A 16,155-nucleotide genomic window follows, 5' to 3' on the forward strand; every position below is an offset into this window, starting at 1 on the left:
CTAGCCTGCTGTCCTACATTGCTTGCTGAGCCGCCAACAAGTTAACAGGCCAGTTTGGACTTACTCCAAAGAAAAGAACCAGGTATGTGGCAAATAATAGAGGGCAGTGAACGTTTTGGGAGAGCAATTGTAAGTAATTGGTCTGAAATGTCTGTGAGTGTATGAAAAGTAGAACAAAATCCAAGGCATTTCAAAAAGACAGGAGGATGTAATTGGAATCCTTTATTGTCCCCAAACTCCAGTTGGCAACAAAGAGAGGGATTTAAAAATAGATATGAGCAATACCTGCTAATTTCAGTATAATTTACAGTATGTGGTGAAACTGAAGGATCCATAGTAGTTTTATCAAAGAAGCAGAGAACTCCTGGGAAGTGTAAGAGACCAAGAGTTAGGGAGATTACATAGTGTGTGTGTATGTATATCTATCTATAGCTATATAGATCTATATATCTCTATCTATCTAATCTATATCTCTATCTATATATAATGCCTCCAGCGCCTTTACAGAATCCCTTAAACAGAGGGATTAGTTCCCGTCACACACCACTGAAATGTAGCTACCTAGGAGCAGGAAGCAGTAACCATTATAACAGCACCCTTGGCAGATTATGGACAAGAAACAAAGGAACACTATATATGTTAAAGCTATGAGGGAAGATGGGTGGATGGAATATAATCACCCATACTGGGATTTGGCCAGACAACCAAGGCAAGCAGCCTCACTCTTCTTGGAAAAACACGAACAGATCTTTAGTAACTAGAACTGGTCCAGGCCTCAGTTTTATATGGTATCCAAAAGACTCCAGCAGCCTGGGCATTGCTTCAATTCTGACGCAGAGGGAAGAGCACCGCTACTGAGGCCCCCACAACAGTTGCTACAGCACATGTTCCCTGCCCCCATACCAGGTGGTGGCACTGGATTCAAAATCCCAGCCTGGAAGGGAAGAGCACCCCCTACTGGCTGTTATGTGGGTTATCGATTACTAGACCCACACTTAAATGAACAAAACCAACAAAATAAATTCCAATAATCAAAAGGAAAAACCAATCAGTTGGTCTCCACCATCCAAAACAGCTACTAATGTTAGCTAAGAGTGTATGTTATAGGTGGACATTGAATGGAAAGGCTCCTCCAGAACAATGGTGCAGAGAGAGTGAGTGAGTGAAAGCCTGAGATGTCAAATGTTCTTGTTCATGCCTCTCTGCTAAATGAGAGAGGATGGGGATATTCTGGGAACCAAAGATGCCGAGGAATTAAAAAGCCCACAGCTGACACACCAAGGTCTTATTTATAGATCAGAAGCTTTTCAACTGATAAGGCACCAGGCACAGACAACACAGACAGAAACCGGAGAAGCTGCAGTAGAAATTTTTACGAGTCCTCGTTCAGGAGAGAGCCCTGAAGCCTGGCAAAAGGCCAGACCAGTGTTATTTTTAAGGAAGGGTATGGATATATGAGATGATTAAAGACCTTCAGACCTTTAATCGAGGGTTATCATCATGTACTGCACATAGCGAAGATATTGGACAACAGCCCCCTTCTCCACAGATGGCCTGAATGGCTGAATGTGGCTGATGGTTTTACTTCCATCTCTGGCAAATGTCCTGTACACTGGGGATGTCAAGCAAATAAATATGGCTTAGCTCCAGACAATGCACCATGAGATTCTTTATCATGTTTGATTAGGGTGTTTGCCAAGGAGGTGTCTGAGCACAGACGCTGGGTTATCATGTGGGTCGGAATGTTACAGTAACAATGTTTTCCACTTAGCCGTGCTCCCATCCAGGCATCGGCAAGGGCCTTAATGGCTTTAGCTGCAAAACACCCCTAGTGAGGAGGAGATTAGCAATATCAGCTTCATGTTACCGGTGGGGAATCTGAGGCTCCTCAAGGCTCCCTGCTGAAGGCTGCTCCATGAGTCAGTGACAGAAGCAGCACTAGGACTCCTGTTCTCCTGACTCCCTGTCTTGGGTCTTTTCCATGCTGTATCTGTAGCTAGACAGCTTTTCAGATAGGGAATCAGACAGAGCAGGTTTTTGCTGGAGCTCCACACAGGCTTAAGGGGCAGGAGGGTGAAATCACAAAGGGGTTTGTTGGAAAATGCGACTAATGGGCAAGGAAGACTGACAGGAGTCAGGTGGGATTCGAGGCACAAGTCAACAGCTCTGCCTCATACAAGAGATAATAGGTAATGCAGGACTAAGCCACGAAGGGCCAAGACAAGTAGCTTGTGTGTGTGCGGGGGGGGGGGGGGGGGGCGGGGCGGAGAGACACAAAGTGGAGGTGATATGGAGCAACTAGCCAGGAAGATGTTTGCAACAGTGTTTTGAATAGATTTATGTGGGAGAAGGCTTGCTTTCGTTGTGGCTGTGAAAGAAGAGATTGCAATTGTCGACACATCAGAGGGCATGGATGAGCAGTTGCTGTCAATTGGCTAGAGAAGGGAAGGAAAGTAGACATGAATGAATATGGAGTACATGGGAACTCTCACAGCAAGCAGTGGTCCGAATGGTAGAGCACCAACCATGAATGGTGAAAAGTTACTGACCAAGGTCTGCAAGGCCCTCTTGCAGTGAATAATTGCACTGCCCAGTAATGTGTGATGACTTATAGAGCAGCTGTGTCCCCAAAGGCTCTGCAGAGTTAGATCAAAATGTTAAGAGTTACATCATCCATAAGAGTAGATACATGGAGATGAGGTTCAATGAGTTTTCAGCTGGGAATTGAAATCAGGTGGAGAGTTGATGAGGTCGAGAGAACAAGAGAGCTGTTCAGGTGGCAGGGCTGATCAGCGGGAAGCTCTCCCACCAGCAGTGGGAAGATGGGAGGGGACAGAGCTGAGGGTTGTGCTAGACAAGCGGAGGAGATGGAGTGAGGGTGGAAGTGGATGGAGAGCATGGGGTATTCTGGGAGGCAGACGGGAGCAAGCTCAAAAAACAGACGTGGTAGGAGGGGCTGTGGTTTTTAGCAAAATTTTTTATTTTTTTTGCCAAAAAAAATTAAAAAATTGACATTTTTGGTGGAAAACTTCAGTGTTTGGGTTTTATATTGACAAAAAGTCAAAGATTTCTGCAGGAAGCAGAAACTCCCCATGATGAATTGCATCTTGTCAAAACGCAAAACATCTTAGATGGGAAATTTTTGACCAGCCTTATGAAAGATAACAATTTCCAACTGGGTCTCGGAAGGAATGGGGAGCCCGCAAGAGGTGCCCGAGGATGGAAGGTGAGGTGGTCTCTCCTCAAGCAGTGTGTGAAGCTGGGTGTCATCATCCTGGAGTTGGGACACTTCATTCATATCACCCAGTTGGCCATCGTTGCGTAATGTGATCAAGTGTCTCCCTTTGAGCCAATGGCCAAGCATGCAGTCAAACCCAAGCCTTGACCTAGGAAAGTGCCCTGCCTGGCTGTTACTTACATCATGGTAACTAATGCCCTGTTCTCAAGTGTACAAATGATGCTAGAACAATGTACTCAGACCTCAGTGGTTGAGGAGCCAAATTAGCGATCAACATTACCCAAAAGTGCCACAGTAGTTGAATTAATTGTTTCATTGACTATAGTACTATAGATTCATATTTAAACAGTATGATGGGGAAATATTTAGTTATATATATTCTCACAGCCAAAATGACTGATCAAGTATTATTATTTTATCAACTACAATTGGTCAGTAACATAGTAAAAGCATCCTGATTGGTTAACAACTTGGATCGCTTGATAATTAAATCATGCAGTATTTTAATATCATGTGCTGCAAAGAGTCACAGGAGACAAATTATAGAGCCACTTGCAGCTAAAGAGCCTCAGTCTGAGTATCACTGTGCTAGACATTAAATAATGCGGAGCAGTGCAGTCAAAGATGAATTTAAATCCTTTAGGTACCTGGGATAATAGTACCTGGGCCTCAGGTGTGTGGCGGGGATGCATTCTCCTCACAGCACCTTTCTGCTGAGCTATCAACTGGATATTAGGACTTGCCACTCCACATGTTGGAATCAAGGTTAGTCAAGAAATGCTTACCAACCAAAACTATAGCGACAGTGCCGCTTTGCTTGTGGAGAAGTTAGAGCATTTCAGCCCCACCCTCTAGGGTCTCTGAGATGTATCAGAGGGGTAGCCGTGTTAGTCTGGATCTGTAAAAGGCGACAAAGAGTCTTGTGGCACTTTATAGACTAACAGACGTATTGGAGCATAAGCTTTCGTGGGTGAATACCCACTTCGTCAGATGCATCTGTGGTCTCTGAGATGTCATCCACAAATGGAGTTGAATGCCTCATTGCAGAAGACCAGGGTCCAGAACCTTGGAGTTGGGTCACCAGAACCCCTGAGGTCAAATACCATGAGATGTTGATGAGTTCATCCACCTGGGCTGCAAATCAAGTTCTTTGACTAATACGTCTCATGGCCTCCTGAATGAAGTTCTTGTCTTGTTTATGGATGCAAAAATGTCTTTGCTTTGAAAACAAAGTTCAGGATCTAGCAAACCTGCATACTACCTGTATTGCTACATGGGTTAGAAACCTGGACTGTCTTATTGGCACATTCCATGTGCGCTGTCAGTGCCAAATCCTAGGCATAAAGTGGTTTGACTTTGTGCGAAATGTCACAGTCTCGCAGAGATCTATCCTCCCTTTGATAGCTCAGTATATTCAACAGTGGCATGGCCTGGGGGGAGGGAGAGGGGAGACAAAATCACCCCAGCACACCATGCTCTTAAGCTCTCCATTGAAGTGTGAAAGGGTGCACACCCTGACTCTACCTGATGTACCTGTGGGGCTGCCCCAGAGATTTGTGGATTTGCAGAATTGAGCCAGATCTTGCTACGCCATCAATTGTGGTCACTTTGGCTGGTGGAATGGCCCTCGGCGGACTATGTGCATTTGGTGTTAATAGATGGCAGACGTAGTATACCGTAGATAAATGGGGGGGGAGAGCCTTGGAGCAAAAGAGGAGAGACTCTGTTGAAGGGAGAGGGACCGTGCTAACGATTCTGCCCAGGAAGTAGACTGGGTGCTTGTGGTTTTATATGATGCGTCCAGGAAGCAGCTGACAAGGGGAGAGTTAGGATGTTAAGCTGAATTAATCATGACCTATATTATAAAACAAAAGAGATTGTTGCAGGGCACTGGCTGTTCCTAACCTGGAGTTCTAAATGCTACAATCCTTACTCAGGCAAATGCACCCTGAATTGATCACGTTTGCTAGCTGAGATAACTCAAATGATGAAAGATGGATGGAGAGATCTTTGCTAGACAGCATAAAATCTGCAAAGGGCAAATTCCCAAAGATGTGACCCTTGCAATGCAGTTCTTTTCTAAACACCTGCTTAGTGAGCCAGGGAATGAATTTCAGGTGACTGTCATTAATAACAGAGACCTTTTTGTCTGGGACAGACGCTGTTGGGGCAGATTTTTAGTGGATCTGCAGAACTGCCCTTGTAAAAAGTCCCCATTGGATTCAATCGTTAGAATTACTTGTCAGCTCCTAATGCCCGTGAGACTCCCTATTGAAGTCAGTGGTGAAAGTCAGATTTAATAGGCCACAGACAGACCTGGCATCAGCAAGTTAATCTCCCATGGAAGTCTCTCGTCCAAGTTCAGTGGGGAATTGAATCAAACAATGGTATTAGTCACACTCCAAGTAGCCATGGTATGCAGCTTAATGACAACTGCAGTGGCCTATCTGGCTACTTCTTACAGCGACATACGGGATGTATATACTTTGAAGGAAGTGCAGGAGAAAGGGCAACAGAGAGTTGGACGGGATCAGAATCTGAATCCCTACATCAAATTAACTCCTCCACATCAGGAAGGCATCTCTCTGGAGCCCACAGACCTGCCCTGTCCCAGACCCAAAGTGTGGGACATCAAAAAATTTTTAAGCTATTTTTTGTTACAAGCACATTGTTAACTGCACCTGAAAACTCTGCTGCTGCAGCCCTTATGAAGAAGCACATTACACAGCTGAATGGATGTTGCTAAATGTATACAAAATAAAAGGTCTTGTATTTTATAGATGAAACAGTCTACAACCGTGCTAAGGGATTTGTTTGAGTTGGTAGCAAAGGGAGTGTGTGTGCTCAGTTAAATCAGGTGGCAGGATTTGGAGCTTTTTCTTGCTAACTCTTAGTGTCCGTTATTAATCCTTAAATCACAATTGAAAACATTCTTGATCTAGCTCTGAGATGCTTGTGACTATGCCAGAGCCATTCGTGAGACACAGAGGTCTCGGTGTTAAACTCAGAAAACTAAGATCTGGTCACTCAATAACAGACCTAAAAGTAGCAATTCTTCAACAAACAAAAATTCAAAAACAGACTCCAACAGGAAACTGCAGATCCTAAATGCACCATCTCACCTATGTAAGTCAACAATGACTCAGTGACCTCACTGCCAGTGGATAGAAGCATTACAATACTGAGGATACATTAGGATGCTAGCACGGAGGCAACCTGTGCTGTACCTGTTTGGTGGACTTCAGACATGCTGGCTGCAAATCCAAGCCCTTTCGCCTGCACTAAATTCACTTTAAAAATATGTAACAATGTAAAGTAGACACAGAAAGTGGTCAGCATCCTCCTGCTTTGCTGTGTCAGACAGACTTTACCAGCCATATCTCAAAATTCTTCACAGAGTTAAAATACAAATAACAACAGAGCGGGTGAGAGATGCTGAAGCGCAGACGTGGGAGATGTTTTCAGCTGAGATTTGCAAACAGCTGTGGAGTCAATGAGATGCAGGGTGGCAGGGCCCCTGTTCTAGATGTTACAGAGAAGGTGGCTCTTACACCACTAGTACAGAAACTGCGTGAAGAGCCTGGGGTAGAAGTGAAGAGAGCCAGTGTCTGTGAGATTGAAAATCCTTGGAGGGGTTTTCAAAACAAGGACAACAATTCTCCTCTGTGTCAGTCTACTGTTTTCTCCATTAATAGCAGACACACTCAGCTTGGATTGTTGGGCCAATGCAGCACAGCCATCAGTCAGATGAATTTGCATTTCCTCCAAGTCAGTTATCAAGTTGCAATTTTTCTCCTCTTCTAAATTGTGCAGAATTTTACCTTAACAGGCAATACAAGTACTGGCCAAAGAATGTGTCCATAAAGTATTCACTGCTCAACAGAAACCAGCTGAGCTCTCTGGATGTAATGTGGGTGGACACAAATGACAGTAATCATCCTTAGTGCCTTGATTAGTTTACAGCTTCTGCCTGTGGGGTGCACATGTGCCTTTTGTCTGTGGTGCTCTCCAGGCAGAGCAGAAGATGCTGCCTTGGGGGCAGTGGTGGTGGCTTTCAGCCGCAGGCATGTTCCCTGCAGTCTTTATCGGAGCAGGTCAGATAACTGAAAAACTGATATTCTGGTTCAGCAAAAATTGTTTTTGAAATCTTTACTCTTAAAGATGCAACCTACTAATACATGGTGGGACAGGAGTATTAAAACTGGTCTGTTCTTCTTCGAGTGCAGGTCCCACATGGTTTAAACCCTTGGCCCCGAGGCATGCCCTGGAACCGAGGGAAGGAAAGGGATAGGTAGAACCACGGTCCCTAACCAAAATTGTAACTCTAAACTGTGCAGAACTAAGAACTGAAACCTAAACTAAACCTAATGAACAAGCTAAGGGAAGCACTTGCGAGGCAAGAGAACGCTGTTCCAATGACCATCACTGGTGGTAAGAAGGAACTGAAGTGGGGTCGGTTCGGCAGGGTCTTATATTGAGTACCATAAAGGTGCCACTCCAGGGGGCTCTCCAGCTGACCCGACGGATGCTGCTAAGGGAAAACTTTCCAACAATCGTGCACGCAGCGCGCACACACCCGATTGGAATAGATGTGAACAACACATCTCAAAGAACAACGGTTACGAGAAGGTGAATAACCAGGTTTTTTTTAGGTCTGACCACATTGGTCAGCTGCCCTGGAATGCCACTACTTGCATTCTTCCTCCTAAGCATCTACTGTGCCTCCATGGCTTTTCTATTTAAACACGTTGAGCTTTCCATTAATTCCTAGAAGAGTTTGTGTGATGTAGAAAGAACTCTGCGTTTCTCTGATTGAATCTTCTTCCCTGGAATTTATAGCAGGCTAGAGATGGGTCTAGCTGTCACTCTGTTCAGAGAGAGCACCTTATGGTATTAAAACTAAATTATATCAAGGTACCTCTGTTATTAGCAAAATGATTTCATATGATTACTAGGTATGGCCATGAATCCTCCCTACCAAACCAACTTCGGCTGACTTACTCAAGACAAATAGCTGTACAGGAATTGTGGGTTCATCTAATCACTTCTTTATGGAAAGTGAGTATAGTAATTATGTTAATGTCTCCCAAGAAATCACCTCTTGTGATCTTGGACCGAAGTGACCTGAACTTGGAACATGCATTGTGAACATTCCCTGTCTGAAGCACCAAAGCTTCGAGGAGCTGATTTTGTTGTTTGGCTTTTTACCAAGGACTTGCCACATTCTTCGTTTAGTGTGGTGATGAAGTGTGCAACATAATCACAATCTCCTTGCTTTCATTATGAAACTTTACTTGGATTGTCTTAATGAAAGCTACAGGAAATTACAAATGCTTGAAGCACGTGGCCTTGCATAGTGACTCAGAGAGTAATTTCAAGCAGCTTGATATTTTGCTACATAATAAAAAACGCTTTCATGAGGGTATGATTCTCTGTCAAATTCTCTCCCAGCTGATGGGCTTTTGCATAAAGTGGTGTCTGATTAGAGCTCTGCTTCTAGGGTTTGTTTTTCTGAAATAACTAAGGGTCTGATCCTGCAAGCTGATCCACATGAGACCCTTTTGCCTGTTAAATTCATGGGTGCTCTGGATGGGTATGTGGGTCTGCGCGCTTTGCATCAACTTGCCGGATTGGGACCTACGGAGTGATGACACAACATTTCCTCTCTTCCTGGGGCCTGATTGTGCAAGCCTTCATGCACAGCTCTCTAGCTGGAACTTCCACAGGCAGGGAGTACCCATGTCATTTGTTTTAAATGAACGTTGATATTCTCCCATAATTATCTCACTCCAGGAGCTGGGGCTGTGTTGTGTTAAACTTCTGCTCCACTCAAACATCTCTAGAGAAAGCACATAGGTCTGGTACTGGAGAACCTTCTCTATATGAAAGATACATCCGTTCCTGTGTATACAGGTCCAGAGAAAGTGCCTTATCCCATGTCTCTGGCCAGGGCCGGCTCTAGGTTTTTTTGGCTGCTCTTTTAGGACTCACTAGTGGGGTGAATGTAGCAGCTGCTGTGAATACAAATGGTCGGAAATTCCTTCCAAAATGAAGTTTTACCAAAAAAAGAAAATGTTCAAGCAATGTCAGTTTTCCTCCAGCTACGATTCTATTTTCTGTGTACTGCCCCTTTAGATACCTGCCCTGGGGCTTTGGGGCAGTTCTAGGCAGCAGTTGCAGAAGAAGTCATGCACACACTGTGTTGTTTCTCATGAAGGCTTGTATTTATTTGGTGTTGTTTTTTTCCTTAACCCAGAGAGAGTGCACACTGTGTGGTGGTTAGGTGGTAAAAGGCTCCTTTGCATGGTTACAACCCAAACAGCAACTCCATGCCTCTAAATCTAGATTTGGCAGGTTACAAACATAGAAGTATTTGGGTGTTTTGGAGAAAGGAGACCAGGGAGTTAATGCTGTTGTCTTCTTATTTCCAGAGAGGAAAAAATAGGTGAGTGACCTAAAATAAACAAACAAAAAAGCACACAATATTTTTCTGGCCATGCAACTGGTCCTGTATTTTACAAAGTGCTATTACAGCATTACTCGTGGCGGAAAGAGAATCCCTAAAGATTTTGCATGGTTCTTGTGTCAGAAAGGAATGCACAGGATCAATTTACAGCTATAGCCAGGGATCTGAAAATGTCCAGGGAGATCCTGGGAGGGAGCATGCTTCCCACCCCAAACAACTTTACTGATTTTTAACTAATTCCACTCATTGCACTGCAGAAATAGAATTTCTGCAGGGACCTTATACACCATGTTATTTCCTTGTAACCTCTTCTGCCATGAGAATCTAGAGAATTTCAATAATGTTTTGGAGGGTCGTGAGGGCGTTATTGTCTGCAAGGGTGAAACCTGCCTGTAGAGTGGAAGTCTGTTTCCATGAGTAACTTTGCTTTGTTTAGTAGGTCATCCTTTACTACTCAGCTGCAGCTGTCAGCACGAGGAATTTAGTTTCACAGCTGTATCCCAAACTGATCATTGGGTGAGGGAGGGTCTGCCTTGGTTTACAAATTATCCCTGCAGCAGAGAATATTCTTGAGTGTATTTGTCCTGCTGTTGGGTAGCAGCATGACCAGTTGTGTTCTGCCCTAGTCTGTGCTGCACACGCAAGAGATTTTTTGTGTGTGAAGATCATTCCTAAAGTAACAGAAACTCCTTAAGGAGTTTCAGCTGAATGTTTGTAGTGAGAGCAAGGCTTTGTTAATTCATTAGCTCATCTGTTCTTTTATTTATTAGTATTGCATTTTATAATATCCACAGTCAATCTTAAACAAGATTGAAGGAAGCATTGATCTGCCCAGGAGAGATTGTTTTGCAAATAATATTGCTGCTTTGCAATAATGGAGAGAAAGTTAGGCCTCAATCCTGCTAACATTTATACTTGTGCCTAATTGTAAATACATCAGTAATCTCACTGAGTTCAAGGGAAGCACTTGTGTGTGCAGTTGAGCTCTTGGGTAAGTGTTTGCAGGATTGGGGTTCTTAAGCAGCCTCTTTTACCACTTAATTTAAGTATGTGACTTCCCAGGCTTTTTGGAAACAGTTCTTGAATGCATTGGGTGGAACAAAATGCCCAGGTTATGCACTTCCTTTGACTTTACTAACTCAAGAATCAGCTGAGAAACTGCAGCAAAAGGCTAGGGAAACGTGGTGGCTGTTTGGGATTTATGAAAATAAAACAGGTGCGTTTGTTATCTTGAAGTTAGCACAGAACCCACCCAGCATTGTTGAACTGGCAGCTTGTGCCTCTAAACGGGGGGGGGGGGGGAAGAGAGGAGGGAGGGGTGCTTTTACTTTGCATGCTTATTCATTTTCTACAGTCATTCATCTGCTCTAGCTATTGAAAACTGTATCAGAGACAGGGTCTGGGAAGTGCTTGGCTTTTGAGTGCTGCTCTCTGATTGGTCCAGGGAGTGCTGCTGTTAGAGTATAATGTGTGAATACCATCTGCTGTGAGGAGTTGAGAGGCTCAGTGAATTTTGCTTGGAGAGGCACCTTTAGCCAGGAATACAAACAAGGGGGAACAAGCTTTTCTTTCTTGTTTCTGATCCAGTCTCTCAGTTGGGGCTGGATTTTTCTTTTCCTCTCACTGCAAAACTTTTCTGCTTAGCTGGAAGAGTGAGGAGCTTGCACCTCTTGTTCTCTGCCTGGGATTCTTGCTGGTTTACAGAGTGCATGGTATACAAGGCTGCATGTCTTTAAAACTTGTTGATTTTGGCTCTAGACCTCAACATGAAATGGCTGAGTTACTACGGGATATTAGTTCCAAACATCTGACGTGCTTTTAAAGGTAAGTGATCGGGGACCTCAGTATTTTAATACTAGCCCACCCCCCAAATGCATCAGGTTTTGTCTGTTTGGGAAGAAAAGCCCTCATATGTAAATGAACAGTTGCCTGCGGCAGTGGCTGAGTTGATCAAATAGTGTGTTTTGCTTCAGAACTTGTGTAATCGGCTCTGTGAAATGAGCAGGACTGGAGTGATAGCAAGCTTTGTTTTGCAGTTTTGTTCTCTTGCACAGAAATATTGTACTGAAGGTCTTAAAGAAAAAAGTTTCACTAGTGAAACAATAGTGATTGCTGATCACCATGTATATTCAGTGTCAATGCAAAGAAAACTGTCTCAAGACTTTGTTTTTGTTGTTTTAACAAAAAATGTTGTGTAATGATATTTTCAAATGAAACATACCAATAGGCACTAAAAAGGCTGGATTTTCAATAGTCCACATTTGAAATCGAACCGAATCAACTTTACGCTGACTTGGAGAGGGTGGAATCTGATTTTTTTTTTTTTTTTTTTTTGTTTGCCTTTAAAATGCTGAATAACGATGACCTGCTAGTGTGGACTGATGATAATCGCTAAGGATCAAACTGCAGCCATCTCGCTTTGCCTGAAACCACAGGCTTGACCCTAACCTCGGAGTGGAGGTGATGGCAGGCCCCCAGTGCGCTAAGCATGTTGCTTCAGCTCTGCATAGTGCTGCTGGATAAATTTTTTTTTTCACTTTAATTAGTGATCTTTCTTTATGAAGGTAGAGTTCAACCAATCACTTGTGTCAGAGCAAGGCAAGGTCAGCTAAGGGAGTGTTTGAAATATTGACCCTTCATAAACTCTCTGCTTTCCTTCCGTAACCTAGATTATGCAGTGTTCTGTCATCGGTCTCTAGTAAAGGCTTTAAATGGCAACCTGCAGAACACGGATAGCATGTACTTCTAATACATCAGGTTTGCTGCAGGCTTTAGTGTAACTTTTCTTCTGACAAATAGCCATTTTCTAACTACTCTTCCTTGACGCTATGTTACAGTTTGCACTGTGTTTTAAGCTGAGTTTGTCCGAGTAACATTCATCCATCACTATATATTTTAAGAGAAACTCTAAAATAAATATAAAGCTTATAAAATGAAGGAACAAGGGGTTTATATATTTAAGACTTGCTCCAACCTATGCTTTTCAGAGAGTCCCGTTTGTAATAAACAAGAAGGGGGAAATCCCTTACAGCCAAGCTCCCGCCTTGGACCCAAGTCTTTTGAACGCCCATCGTTTTTTAATGCAGCCTGCGACCCACTGCAGTTTCAATCTTGACACTTTTTTTTAAACTTTTTTTTTTTAAGTGTAAATTTAATTCTTTGAGTGGCTCTGATCGTTACCCATAAGTGGAAATATGCAGAGGTGCTCTGGTCAGCACATTATCCCAAGGGTACATCTGCAGGTGAACCTCAAAGAACTCTGGTTACAAGTGAGTGACTTTTGTATTTTGAAACAAACTATTGTTTCAAATTGGAACTTACAATTTTGAAACTGTCAAAACACAATGTGACAACAATTTTGAAGTTTATAAAAACAATTTTTTTTTGACTGCCAGGATTTGATGAAACTTACTTTTTCCCGTGAACAGTTTCTGTTTAGATGAATCTGCATTTTCTGATTTGAAAAAAGTTTCATCAGAAAATCTTCAGCCAGTTCTAACATTCTCAGCCAATCAAACACAGCTGATGACAATATTATTTTCACTTGCTATTTACCACGTGCATATATTGTTCCTCCTCCCCAGCGCACACAATAGAAATTTTGCCTTCATGGCCGTGGTACTCCGTCATGGTTTAACTCCGCTCTGCCTCATTGCATAGGGTAGACTAGAGCCTCTCATTCTGGGAATCGAGATTCACACCCTGTTTAGAAGAGTGTGCCCAGCTTTTCCACCTCCCCTCCAAAAAATTCCTGCCATAATACCCCAACATTCACTGTTGGTGGAAAATCCCCTTTTTCCTCGGTGGGTGAGGAAGCAAAACGCTTTTTATTGCGTTTTCTGCTTCTGAGGTGGCCCCGTATGGCCAATCCCTGAGACCCCCAACACACTATGTGACTAGATTCCTCCCCCCGGCGTGCAGTCTGGGACTGTAGCGGGCCTGCTGTGCACCCCTGACTCTTCTCTCCCCCCCCCCCCCCCCCCCCCGCCCCTGCTTGACCCTTATCCCTGCTTCCCTTCCCTCCCCTCCCCCCCTGCTTGCCGGGAGCCGATCCAAAAAAAAAAAAAAAAAAAAAAAAAAAAAAAAAAAGCAACAAGCTACTAGCCAACAAGCAACTCCCAAGCCAATTAAGCCAAAAACAAGCCCAATCTTTTTTATTTTTGCTTTTTTCCCCGTGGGTTTGGCATGTCTGGTGTTAGGGCCGTGCTAGGGAGCTGAGGTCCAGAGGCCCAGCTTTTTAGAGGTGTTGTTTAGGTATTGCTGTATTTGGTGTTGCAGTGCCTTAGTCTCCTTTTCAAAAGTGATTTAGACACTCAGGAGCCTTTCAACTGTCAATGGGATTTTGGTTCCTAAACCAGTTAGACACTGCTGCGTTCAGCATTGCAGTGCCTAAATACCTTTAAACAGTGGACTTGAGAGAATAGGGTATGTCTACACTGTACAGTGAGGCTGGGCTCTGCCTGGGGTTTGAACCCAAGCCCTACCCGCAGATCAGTCTGATCAGCACTGAGGACCTGGATCCTAGGACCCCGCTACATGGGGTGGGTCAGAGCTCGACTCCCGCTGTGACATGGGTCCAAGCCCTGTCATTTTGCAGTGTGGACGCAGCTGAAGCTGCAGGTCTGTGTAGTGCAGTATGGATGAGTTAGCGCAGCCGAGATCCCAATCCAGCTACTGTAAGCCGAGGTTTATAGTGCAGTGTGAATGCTTAAGCACAGGCTTGGAAACACCGACAAGCCCAGGTGCCACAGAGCTGAGTCCACAACGGGGTGTAGTCACACCTTAGGTGACTTCTGCAAGATCCCACTTGGAGCGTGTGCCATGCAGGGACTTGAACCTACGTCTCCTGAGTCCTAGGCTAATGCCCTAACCACTGTGCCATCCTTCTCCGTTTGGCGTCATTGCTGCCCTATCCCCTCTCCTTCTAATTTCCCCCAACGAAATCTTCTTTCTGGGAGCAAACAAGCCATTTATCTCTGTGAAATGCCTGTAAAAATGGTCAATCTCAGAGTCGGGTTTTTTTGGCAGACTGACACTCTTGCCTGACTGGAGACAAAATTTTGTTAATTTCACCGCAGGAAGCCATGTTGTCTGGTTAAAATGACAAGCTTGCACATGCTCACCAAAATGCATGTTTATCAGAGCTGTCTATTCTCAAAGCGAAGCTCAATGACTGTCCTACGTACCCACCCCTCCATCACTGTTCTGGCCTGATTAGTTACCATATGCTCCCGGTGAGCGTGCTGTCACTTAAACCACAAAGAACCTGGGTCCCTCAATGCAATGTTTGGGGCCAGGAGCCTGGCTCAGTACATTGCACTGATTTGCTGCTTAGGTTTCGATATTTGGAGTGTTTGTACATTTGCCTTGACATTACCACTATCTCTATAGATCTATCACTGCTATTTATATCTGGCTTTCTCTATAATCCTTTATTTTGTTGCCAGAAGCTAAGAATTTAATAGCTGCTATTTTTGTGGGACTCTCAAAAATGTGTTTATGCTTTTGGGACCTCCTCTGCTCAATCTGTATCTGTATGCAACAGGACAGATGCTGTTCCTCATCCTGTAATGTGCAGCACCTGTGCTCCTGCTCCAACAATGAAGTTAACAAAAGACGGCCATGTTGCCTCTATTGAAACTCCGAGGTGGGTGCAGAACTCCAGTGTTTTTCAAAGCAGGAAAAACACAAAATAGTTGGAAGAGAGATGTTGAGAAACAGGGGACTCTAGTGGCAAGTGCAATGAACTGGGACTCAGAAGAGTCCTGGGTTCTATTGACATCTGACTTGAACGAGTCACTTCCCTCTTCTGTGCCCCTGTTTTCCCTTGCAGCCATTGTCTTATCTATTTAAATAGTATCTCTCTGAAGAGCCTACAGTGTATAACTGTGGCTTTCACTGCTGGGAGCACAATGGGGCCTGAATCTTAGTTGGCACCTCTGGACACTATCAGAAGACCATAACAATAAGGATTTATTTATGTTGCTTACAGCCTTCTGAAAGGGTCCCTCCAAACAATAGTGGCTTGATGTATGTATGTTTGTTTTTTAAGATAAATTATGAAAAGATACCTTTTATAGCTCTGAGCTGTAAAACAGTAATAGTAAAACAACTTTAATTTAAAGTTGGGCTTTTTTAGTAAGGTGGGAATAACTTTGATTAAACTCCCCAGAGTAACTTGTTTAGCAGGCTGCATTAAAATCAAACTTGATCCAAACTTGAGAGCTTTTGTCTGTTTTCGGAAGGGTTTTTTGGTACATAATGAGTTGTAGGGTAGTCTGAGAGCTAGATGGGATTGGTATTGGTTCCAAGACACTGACTGTGTTTGCACTCTGCCTTCTGTTCCTCTCTGGATGCCCTTTGTGATTGGCACTGTCAGAAATGGAAGGCATCTAACTAAGCTCTAAAGGCTGTGTCTGGGTGTTGTGCCAAAAGCAACAATGGAAGATTA

General features: G+C 43.8%; 1 protein-coding gene across 8 annotated transcripts in view; it reads left to right on the forward strand.

Moving 5' to 3' along the window:
• DAB2IP (DAB2 interacting protein) overlaps positions 1-16,155 on the forward strand; it is a 411,471-nt gene that overhangs the window by 82,183 nt on the left and 313,133 nt on the right. The window contains exons 1-2 of one of the 8 annotated variants that reach the window (XM_005299441.4): positions 10,798-10,920; positions 11,463-11,528. The exons of 6 other annotated variants lie outside the window; for them this stretch is intronic. The gene's annotated coding sequence lies outside the window, so the exon portion shown is untranslated. Of the gene's footprint in view, positions 1-10,778; positions 10,921-11,462; positions 11,529-16,155 lie in introns of those variants that run through there. One more of the 8 variants, XM_065572094.1, reaches the window with a different exon arrangement.

The sequence above is a fragment of the Chrysemys picta genome, chromosome 18 (genome assembly GCF_011386835.1).
Source record: "Chrysemys picta bellii isolate R12L10 chromosome 18, ASM1138683v2, whole genome shotgun sequence".
NCBI lineage: Eukaryota > Metazoa > Chordata > Testudines > Emydidae > Chrysemys > Chrysemys picta.